Source organism: Corylus avellana, chromosome 5 (genome assembly GCF_965113065.1).
Source record: "Corylus avellana chromosome 5, dhCorAvel1.hap1.2, whole genome shotgun sequence".
Lineage (NCBI taxonomy): Eukaryota > Viridiplantae > Streptophyta > Magnoliopsida > Fagales > Betulaceae > Corylus > Corylus avellana.
Genome location: NC_142494.1, coordinates 9,778,864 through 9,790,496, shown reverse-complemented (window position 1 = coordinate 9,790,496; position 11,633 = coordinate 9,778,864). Strand labels below are relative to the sequence as shown.

The window sequence follows — 11,633 nt, the reverse complement described above, 5'->3', positions numbered from 1 at the left end:
TCACTTTAACACTCTAGAATAGAAGGAAAAGAGACAAAGGAGGGAGGGATTTTAGTTTTGGCGAATAGACTTATAATATATTGACCTTTATTTTTATTATAATAATTATTATTATTATTATTATTAGTTTTTGGTAGAAAATTGATCATGAGCCATCAGCCTTGAATGTGGGAATTGCTTAGATTCCCTATTGCTAGAATATTCCTGAGTATGACAGTTATAATATGACACCTAGGTGTCGACTTTAATAGTGTTAGGGAGAAAATATCTCACCATGGGCTCCACTCACTTACATTTATTTACAAAATGCCCTCACTATTCACCTAATGACACCTATCTACTCCACTTTAACACTCTAGAATAGAAGGAGAAGAGACGAAGGATGGAGGGGACTTTTCTCCTCTTGCTCCCTCTCACGTCTCTCCCATGAAGACAAAGAAGGGTTCTCCCTTCTTCTTCTACCTCTCCCTCACGACTCTCTCTTCCTCCTCAAAGACGAGCCCTTCCCAAGAACTCTAAGAAGACTACTCCATCCCACGCCTCTCTCTCTCTCTCTCTCTCTCTCTCTCTCTCTCTGAGGCTCATCTATCTCTTGTATATCTCACTCAACACACATTGATGCAGTAATAAATCACCATTATATTTTTCCTATCCACGTATAAGATGCTAATTTAGGCATCGGAGAGTTTTTGACCTCAACCGGAGACCCTCTCACCTTGCCTTTGTTTTGTAAGATCACCAGTGATGTACAAAAAGTCCTCAAATAGCGCAATCATGAAGAAAAATCGTCGAGACATCGAATCCTTGGACCAAAAAACGCATCAACAAATATGAAGAATTAGACCAAGACCAATGTTAATTAATACTACTATTATTGTTGTCTAGCGTGGATGTTCACAGTGATTGAGTTGAAAATCACAAAAATTATTAAGACAATTTCAAAGGACTTAAACCACTACAAAATATCTGCTCAATAAAGATCCAATTGTTGACGCTGTTGGTCTTTAGCGATGACATGTCGATGCTAATAACGTCGAAAATATTAATTCAACGATGGTCGACCATTAGCGTCGACTTTTGTGTCTATCCTATTGATCACATATCAACGGGCGACAAATGTTGCAACTAATAATTGAACATTAATGATGACTAATAAAAAAAAATTAAATAAATTTTTAGTTTTATTTATGTAGTTTCTGATGCCAAATTTGCATGAAACTCCTACATACTACTATGTTCTAGAAATGATCTGTCCCTATTGCTATCTTGTCTAAACCAGAAGTCTACAAAGTGAACTTATCTTTGATACCATCTATAATGCTCTCAAGAATTAACTAACTAGTAATTAACTCGGTGAATCTCCCACTACTTATTTACAACATAAATAAGCCCCAATGGATATATATTAGAAATAGGATTATAGTGGATGAATCTTGAAACGTGACATGTGTTGGATCGGAACTAATGACCATATCAGTGCCAAGAATCATCAGGATCACCTAGTCAGTAACCATACCCATCCAGGCCGGTAAAGTTCAACAATTCAAGGAACATCAATTGCACCCCGCTGCACGGCATTAATAACTGGCCAAATGACATAGAGGAGCTCTTGGAAACTATTGGGTGCACCAACGAGCAGAAGGTGACATAGACTACCTTTAAGTAGTGTGGGAAAACTAAGTGATAGTGGCAAGCAAGGAAGGCATTGCTCATTATTGAATTAGGTACGAAGCAAGCCATTACGTGGGATATATTGAATGATGAGTTCAATAGGCATTTCTTTTCAAGAGTGGTGCAAAAGGCTAAGATGTTGGCTAGATCTCAAGAAACACCTTAGAGAGAGAGAGAGAGAGAGAGAAAGGTGAAACGTGTAACACTCCGGTCCTAACCCTAGTTAGAAGACTTTAATTTAGACCTTAGGGTTAGTTGAAATCAAGTTGGGCTCAGTTAAGCAAAGTTTGGACTTGAACCTCTCTGGGGGACAGAGACGGAGGGAGGGGGGGACGGGGGTAGGCCATGGTTTCCCCCCCCCCCCCCAAAAAAGGAAGGAAAAAAAAATTATAAGTAAAAATAAAATAAAAAAATAATAAAGTAAAGTTTTAATTTTAGTCATTTGGCCTCCTCCAAAGAAAAAATTGGCCCTATTTTTAAATTTTTTGGTCATATCTAATAAAAACTTTTGACCATATTCTTAATTTTTTTTGGCCTATACCCATTAAGTTTTTTTTTTTTTTTTTTGGCCCTTACGGTAGTCTTTAGTTCATAAAAAACAACCAAAATAATTTTTTTTAATAAAAAAATTCTAAAGAACCAAAAAAAAAAAAATTTTGGCTGGCCCCCTTCCATAAAATTTCCAAGCTCCATCCCTAACTTATACTTAAATAAAATTCATACAAGAATGTTGAAGGTTCGCTGAGAGCAGGCAAAACTTTTTATAACATTCAAAGTCGTCTACGTGATCAAAGCAGCAATGTTATACTTCAATAAAATTCATACGAGAATCTTCTTTCTCGTCAAAACAGAAGGTTCGCTGAGAGCAGACAAAACTTTTTATAACATTCAAAGTCGTCTACGTGATCAAAGCGGCAATGTTATAATTAGAGACAGAGGGAGGGGGGGACCGGGGTAGGCCATGGTCCCCCCAAAATAAGGACAAAAAAAAATATAAGTAAAAAAAAAATAAAGTAAAGTTTTAATTTTAGTCACTCGGCCTCTTCCCAAAAAAAAAAATTGGCCCTATTTTTAAATTTTTTTGCCATATCCAATCAAAACTTTTGACCCTATTCTTAATTTTTTTGGCCCATGCCCATTAAGTTTTTTTTGTTTTTGTTTTTGTTTTTTTTTAAAAAAAAATTTTGGCCCTTACGGTAATCTTTAGTTCATAAAAAACAACCAAAATAATTTTTTTTTAATAAAAAAATTCTAAAGAACCGAGAAAAAAAAAAAAAAATTTGCCTGGCCCCCTTTCATAAAATTTCCTGGCTCCGTCCCTGCTGGGGGAGGATTGCAGATAGAGGATAACCTCTATAAGGAGGTGGTGTAAACCACCTCCTTTGTGCCCACCAATTAGAATTGGACAGCTAGGATTATCACATCAAAGCAAATGAGGTGAAAAACACCGGATTAAAACACCAACTCACATCATTCACAAAAGACAAAATCCTCTTTTTTCTCCTCTCCCTCTCTCTTTCTCTCCATTGGCGCCGTGCATCCCAGCCAGAGCTTGCCAACACAAACCCAACCGGTACTCCCCTCTCTCTCTCTCACTCTCACAAACACACACCGGCAGCAGAGAAAAAAATTTCTCTGCTGCCCAGTGCTTTCTCACTCTCACAGACACACCCCGACCCAGCGCTTTCTCACTCTCACTCTCACAGACACACACCGGCAGCAGAGAAAAAAAATTCTCTGCTGCCCAGTGCTTTCTCACTCTCACAGACACACACCGGCAGCAGAGAAAAAAATTTCTCTGCTGCCCAGTGCTTTCTCCTCTCTCACTCACGACACAATTTCTCTCTTACCGAAATTATTTCTCTGATTTTCTCTCACAATGTGATTTTTCATTTGCACAAATACAATTTGATTTTTCATATTTCTTTGTTTTCACTCTCACCGAATACTGTGTGATTTTTTTTTTTTTTTTTATTTCCTTGAATTCTCATTTTAGTTGTATTGGTAGGGTAGGATTATTGGCTATGATATCAAAAGCAAGATGTTAAGTTTAGATTTTTTATAAGAAAAAATGTATGAAGTTGAGATTTTAGTAATTATAATTTAAGAATGTTGTTATCCTCTGGCAGGATCTCTAGGATGAGTACTAGTATCGAAGAACTTGACAAAATATCATTTTGTGATGAGTTTATTGAAGATGGGCATGTTGACAATGAAATGATAAAAGATCAAAATGATTTGAAGCAACCAATCGCAAGTATTGCCTCATTTAATGGTCCAAAGGAACCATGTCTTGATATGGAATTTGATGAATTAGAAGATGCTCGTGCATGTTATAATGCGTATGCAAGGCGGAATGGTTTTAGTATTCGAATAAGTCATTCTCGACTAGCTAAGGATAAGTCAGTAAATGGGATAGAATATGTTTGTTCAAGAGAAGGCTTCCGTCATAAAAGTTATCAAGAGAAAACCTATACAAACCCGAAGCCTGCTGAAACAAGGATAGGATGTAAAGCAATTATGGGTTTAAAGAAAGTGGGATTAAAATGGATTGTATGTAAGTTCAAAACTGAACATAATCATGATCTCCTTAGTCCTAGAAGTACAAGTTTGCTTCGTGGACATAGAGTGGTAACACATGCCCAAAAAAGTCTTATAGATACACTTAATAAACCCGGTGTACCTCCAAGAAAGATAATGTCGGTGTTGAGTGAAGAATCCGGTAGTGACCATAATGTTGGTTGTATTGCTAAAGATGTGCAAAATTATTTGGGTAATAAAAGAAAGGTTCTTTTTGGAGGGGGAGACGCACAAAGAATGTACAATTTTTATCTTGAGAAACAAAGTAAAAATCCGGGTTTTGTTTATGCAATCCAAGTGAATGACAATGGATGCATGGGCAATTGTTTTTGGGCAGATGCTAGATCACGAGCTGCATACCAATATTTTGGAGATGTTGTTACTTTTGATGCTACCTACTTGACAAATTGTTATAAGATGCCTTTTGTTCCTTTTACTGGAGTTAACCATCATCATCAATCTATGATGTTTGGATGTGCTTTGCTTGTAAATGAAACGGCTGAATCTTATACGTGGTTGTTGAAAACATAGCTTGAGGCAATGCTTGGATGTGCTCCCTCTACAATTATCACTGATGATGACAAGGCTATGGGCAAAGCAATTGCAGAGGTATTACCAAATACCACTCATAGATTATGTTTATGGCATATTTTACAAAAGGTTCCAGAACATTTGGCGCATATATATAATAAATATCCATCTTTTCAAAGAGACTTTCAGCATTGCATTCATAATACACTTACAATTGAAGAATTTGAGGCGGAATGGAGTGAAATTGTAGGCAAGTATGAGTTGGGAGAGAATGATTGGTTGAAAAAACTTTATATGCGACGTGAAAAATTGATGCCGGCTTACTTGCGAACCACATTTTGTGCCGGTATGTCTACAACTCAACGGAGTGAGAGTATGAATAATTTTTAAAAAAAATTATGTTCGTTCAAGCACAATGGTGAGTGACTTTGTCTATCAATATGAAAAAGCCTTGGATGCACGTTATTTTAAAGAGAAAGAAAGAGATGTCAAGACAAAAACTTCTAGACCGATTTTGAAAACATGTTACAAGATGGAAGTAGAGGCGGCAAAGGTTTACACACGGGAGTCTTTTTTGATGTTTCAAGAAGAGCTATTTAATAGTCAAAATTACTACTCATCTAAACATCGGGAAGAAGGAGAAGTGAAGATATATAAGGTGGCCCTTCATGGGAGAGAAAATCCATTTTATGAAGTTGCATTTGAATTTCTTGAGAAGAAAGCAACTTGTACATGTCACAAGTTTGAATTTGTTGGAATTCTCTGTAGACATATTCTTCAAATTTTTGTGAAGAAAACTCTAATGGATACTATTTCCCAACATTATGTTTTAGAGAGATGGACGATCAATGCCAAGAGTCGCATTATACATGGCATTTCTAATGATGATATGCAAGTAGAAACACAAAATTCTTCCACCTTGATGAGAAATAGCTTAATGTTGCAAATTTATGAAGTTGTAGAAGTGGGGTGCCAATCAAAAAGAAAGTATGATCATTTTAGCGTTGGTTTACAAAAGCTGCATCATGAGCTTCTGATAATGCATGATGATTGTGATAAAGATATAAATGATGCTGATGTAAGAAGTGTCGAGGGTCATGTCTTCAACAGCCAAGTACTATCAAACCTTTCATTCACTTTGCAAGATCCTCCGCATGTTAGTTGTAGAGGAAAACCCAAATCTTTAAGACAAAAAAATCCAAAAGAAAATCAAGCAATCAAGAAAAGGACATGTTCCATTTGCAGGATGACCGGGCATGTGAGAACCAATTGTCCTTCAAATAAGCAAGCAAGGTATTTTTATAATCTTTTTTTATTTACAATAATTTACATGAAAATGCATTTTGATTTAATGAAAATCTTATTTTCTATAGGAATATTTTGAATACCAATTTGAGGCCAACTAACTTGGGGTTGATAAATGAACAAAGTTTAGAAAAGGTATTTTTTTATTATTATTATTATTATTATTTTTTATAACATATCCTCCATCAAGTTAATTTTTGTCTGTTATCTAATTTTATTTATTTATGAATTATTTACAGTGCTCTTTGCCAACTATGGAGTATCCATCTACCACTACATTTGCCATGTCTCAAGATCCTGGATATTCATCTACTACAATTAATATTGGTGCAAATAACATAAACGCATATGGAACTCCTTGAAGTTATTGTGATTTGTGTGGTGTAGTATTTTTTGTGAGGTTGTCATACACAAGATACTTTTTGTGATTTGTGTGGTTTGGAATTTTTTGTGAGGTTGTAATACACAAGATATTTTTTGTGAGGTTTAATACACAATATATGGTTGAATGTAGTTCAATGTGACTACATCTGATTGGTTTTTTGAACATCAATGTTTTTGAACATCAATATTGCCGAGGGACACCACAAGATTAATTTGACATATTCTTGTTTGGAGGCTTATGCCCTGCCATTTAGATCAACCAAAGATTTTGAAAACAATCAGAACTTCAATGTCTCTTCTGTCCATTGCTTCAATTGCAAGAATTACAATGTGCTGCCAACACAACCTCAAAAAGTAGCTTGTAATTATTTGGTCACTAATCATCTTCGTTTAAAGAAGCAATTTATAATGTAAAAAATAAAAAATAAAAATTAGACATTTAAGCAATTATTTGACACTAAAACCAGATTATTTGACACTAAACCAATAATTTTTTTTTTCTTCGCCAGTGAGAAGGAGAACTGGAACCGGCATCTCAGCTGTCACCAGAGAGAAAACTGGACCACCGGAGAGGTCTGGTCTCCGGCCTCGGGCTGGGATCCGGCTTCTTTTTAGAGAGAGGTTGGGCTCCGGTTTTTATCTCTACTTCCGCCGGAGAGAGAGAGAAAGAGAGAGCACCGGGAGAAGTTCTTAGCCGATTTGAGGAGAGAAACCCACCAAAATCCAGTTCTTAGCTTGATGGGAATAATTTTTCTGGGATGCACGGCGTCGCTTGATGGGAATAATTTTTCTGGGATGCACAGCGTCGCTGGAGAGAGAGAGAGAGAGAGAGCGAGAGGAGAAAAAGGAGGAGTTGGTGTTTTAATTTCCTTGAAATTCACATTCAAGGAAATTAAATTTAAAAAAAAAAAAAAAAAAAAAAATCACACTGTATTCAGTGAGAGAAAACAGAGAATTATGAAAAATCACATTGTATTGTGCAAATGAAAAATCACATTGTGAGAGAAAAACAGAGAAATAATTTCGGTGAGAGAGAAATTGTGTCGTGAGTGAGAGAGGAGAAAGCACTGGGCAGCAGAGAAATTTTTTTCTCTGCTGCCAGTGTGTGTCTGTGAGAGTGAGAAAGCACTGGGCAGCAGAAAAAAAAATTTTCTCTGCTGCCGGTGTGTGTCTGTGAGAGTGAGAGTGAGAAAGCACTGGATCGGTGTGTGTCTGTGAGAGTGAGAAAGCACTAGGCAGCAGAGATTTTTTTTCTCTGCTGCCGGTGTGTGTTTGTGAGAGTGAGAGTGAGAAAGCACTGGGTCGGTGTGTGTCTTTGAGAGTGAGAAAGCTCTGGGCAGCAGAGAAATTTTTTTCTCTGCTGCCGGTGTGTGTCTGTGAGAGTGAGAGAGAGAGAGGGGAGTACCGGTTGGGTTTGTGTTGGCAAGCTCTGGCTGGGATGCACGGTGCCAATGGAGAGAAAGAGAGAGGGAGAGGAGAAAAAAGAAGGTTTTGTCTGTTGTGAATGATGTGAGTTGGTGTTTTAATCCAATGTTTTTCACCTCATTTGCTTTGGTGTGATAATCCTAGCTGTCCAATTCTAATTGGTGGGCACAAAGGAGGTGGTTTATGATAAGTGCTAAAATATTTATATTTTCAGCCCTTAACTTGCATGTTTTAATCCTTTGGTTTTGGTTAATTAGGACATTTTACTGCATTTTTGTATTTTCTTTGTTTTATAGGCTTTTGGAAGAAAAGAAAGCATTTCTGGAAAAATTCCAAGCTTAAAGGGGCAAATTGGGAAGACCTAGAGGATATGGTTAAGCTTAACCAATCATGGTTAAAGTTTAATCAAATAAAGGAAAGGATTAATTCGGAATTTCTCAATTTGAAGTCAAATCGGATTGGATGCAAAATTGGATTCTGAATACGTCTCGGTATTTTGACCATAACTTTCATCTCAGATATCCGATTGAGGTGATTCAAGCGGCATTGGAAAGCTAACTCAAACTACTACAATTCATTGTGAAATAGCATTTTCCCAATTCGGAGCGCCGCAAGGCCAAAATCATGCCGCAAGATAGGACCGCAATTCTGGGCGAATCCTATTCCGATTTGTGCTTAGGTTTTCTTTATCCTAATTGGGCTTGGACTTAAATCTCCGAAATTCCTAGGATTACTAGGGCTTCTAGGGCTCTCCTAAGCCATATAAATAGACCTCTAAGCCTCACAATTGAAGGAGGCCGTTTTAAGCTGAATTACGACGTATTGCCGTGGGGAAGCTTTTGCTTTGTTTTCCATTGTAAGTTTTATTCTTTCGATGATGACAATTCAATTGGTGATTATTTTTGTTATCATGAGAGGCTAAATCTTTCAACTAAGGTTGAAGATGAAGCTTCGTCATTGACAAACTCATGTATTCTCGTATCTTGTTTATACAATTTTGACTTCGACTAAGGATGTTGTAGATTTTCATTCAATTGCTTGATTTATATCTTTTAATTGAATGTGATGAACTATTATGTGTTGGAGTTGGATATTTGATGTGTTTCATCCTTCGGATACATCAAATCATTCGATTGAAATCGGATATCCGTTGTGATTCGTTAACCAAACGGATACATAGGATGATTTAATTTCGAATCGGATATTTGTTGTGATTTGTAAAAATGGGTGGATTCATTGAATGATTTAAACTTGATATTTGTAAAACATCGAATATAGTTTTTCGATTGTAGGAACAAATACGAGAATATAGAGTTAAGATTTGGCGAAGTGAATTCTAAAACCTTAGTGTTCTTTACCATTTTATTTCATTATTTTCTTTAGTTTATGTTTTATTTTGCACGACAAAAATCACAAAATTCGGAACTAGGTTAAAATAGAGTTGGTTTAAATAGAAATTGGTTTACACAACACAAATCCCTGTGGATCGACCTCGCACTTGCACACACGCTATATTGCACACGACTCGTGCACTTGCGAGTACAATTAAATTTGTACATCAAATTTTGGCGCCGTTGCCGGGGATTTGTTTGTTTGTGAAATTGATTTTTATTTGAATTGGTTTTATTTTTCTACTAGTTGTTTTATTTTTGCAATTTTATTTTATTGTATTTGTATTTGTTGTTGTTTCTGCCATTCTGATCTTAAAAAAAAAAAAACAGAAAAAAAGAAAAAGAAAAAAGGGTTTGTTGTTTCTGTTTTTCTTGCTGCAGTTTCTGAGAATTTTAGTTTCTGTCAGTACGATCGATCGCACTCCATCTGCGATCGAGTGCACTCGAGCCTTTTCGGTGAGCAGCCTGCGTGCCTGCGCCTAATCCATTCTGCAAGTACGCACGAGCGCACAGCGAACGCACATCTGCGATCGAGTGCATCACCAGAAGCAGCTAAGCACAATTTTTTTTGTTGTTGTTTTGAAATTTCTTTTGTATATTGTTGTTCAATAGTTAGTTCTATTTTTTTTGTTTGGTTGTTTGTGTTCTTTCTGTGATTATTCATTGTTGTTTAATCAGTTTATTTGAACACTCGAGATTGGTGTATGCTTGGTCGGAGATCCCTAAACTTAGATTTGACACCTTTAGATCCCGACATTGATAGAACTCTTAGGAGAACTCGGAGAGCACCTGTTGAGAGTGAGGATAGAGGTGAAATGGGAGACCAACAAGATAACATAGAGGAACCTAGGGTTGAGCATGAGGATGCTAGAGCTGGAAATCCCGAGCAAGCTAGAGCTTGGAATGTGGACTTCACTACGTCACTTAGGGAGTTGTTCGCACCTGTGGACTTCACTACATCCCATTCGTGTATAGTGTTGCCACCAACCAATGCTACTCATTTTGATTTGAAACCTCATGTCATCCAACTCCTACCATCGTTCCATGGTCTAGAACTTGAAAATCCTTATAGTCATGTAAAGAAATTCAAGGACATATGCGCCACTTTCAAATTTCAAAATTTCTCCGAAGAGTCTGTTCATCTCAGACTATTTCCTTTCTCTCTACAAGACAAAGCTAGGGCATGGTTGGACTCCAACACGCCCGGATCCATTACATCTTGGGAAAGCTTGTTAAGCAAGTTCTATAACAAGTATTTCCCAATGTCAAAGGTCAATGAATGCAGAAAGGAAATAAGCTCCTTCACTCAAGAGGAGGATGAGAAATTTTCAGAGTGTTGGGAAAGGTTTAAGGAGTTGTTGATAAGATGCCCCCCACATGGATATGAGAAGTGGAGACTCGTTCAATTTTTCTACCAAGGATTAACCCAATCCAACCGTAGTATGATCGAGTCAATGAATGGGGGAGCATTCTTAAGTTTGACAGGGGATGCAGCATATAAGGCATTAGACAAGTTGTCCAACAGCTCACAGCAGTGGGATTTTTCGAGTTGTCGGGATAAATCTGCCCGTATTCCCAAGAAAGGTGGCATCTATGAGGTTAAGGAGGACACTGATTTGAGGATAAAGATAGATGCTCTGACCAAGAAGGTTGAAGCCCTTGCAGTGGGTCAATCCGTAAATGCCGCCAACACTTTCAATGTTGATGGCTGTTCAATCTGTGCTAATCCTATGCACTTAGCACAGAATTGTCCATTTTCACCGACTTTTGCCGAGTGCGCCATGGAACAAGTGAATGCCTTTAATGACTTTAGGAAGCAAGCAAGCGGACCATACTCAGAGACATACAATCCAGGGTGGCGGAACCACCCTAATTTCTCATGGAAGCAGAGCCAACCAATGAATCAAGGATTTCCCTCACAGAATCATGGTCGTTCAACTCAACCAGTGCAACATCCTGCATCTTCGTCACAATCAACGCTGGAGGAAACGATGAAGGCATTCATACAATCGAATAGCCAGACCATACAAGAGCTCAAAAACTCTACCATGGCAAATACCCAAGCAATAGATGAAGTAAAGAATGCCACCATGGTTAACACCCAAGCAATTGCGAAGATGGAGAGTCAGATTGGACAGATAGCCAATCACTTGGGTGAGAGAGAAAAAGGGAAATTGCCCAGTCAGCCCGTGCCCAACCCAAAAGGTCAATATATGGTTGGGAATTCCTCAAATCCTGCACACGGACAAGAACATGTGCAAGCAATTGTCACTCTGAGGTCAGGAAGACAAGTGGACAATCAGGTGGCTGAGAAAGAAGAAGACCCTGCAGGGCAAGAAAAGGAAA

The 11,633-nt window shown here is 37.5% G+C and overlaps 1 pseudogene; it reads left to right on the top strand.

Moving 5' to 3' along the window:
• The first annotated feature begins 3,867 nt into the window (after positions 1 to 3,867).
• LOC148585371 (protein FAR1-RELATED SEQUENCE 5-like) lies at positions 3,868 to 6,449 on the top strand (annotated as a pseudogene).
• Positions 6,450 to 11,633: the final 5,184 nt, after the last annotated feature.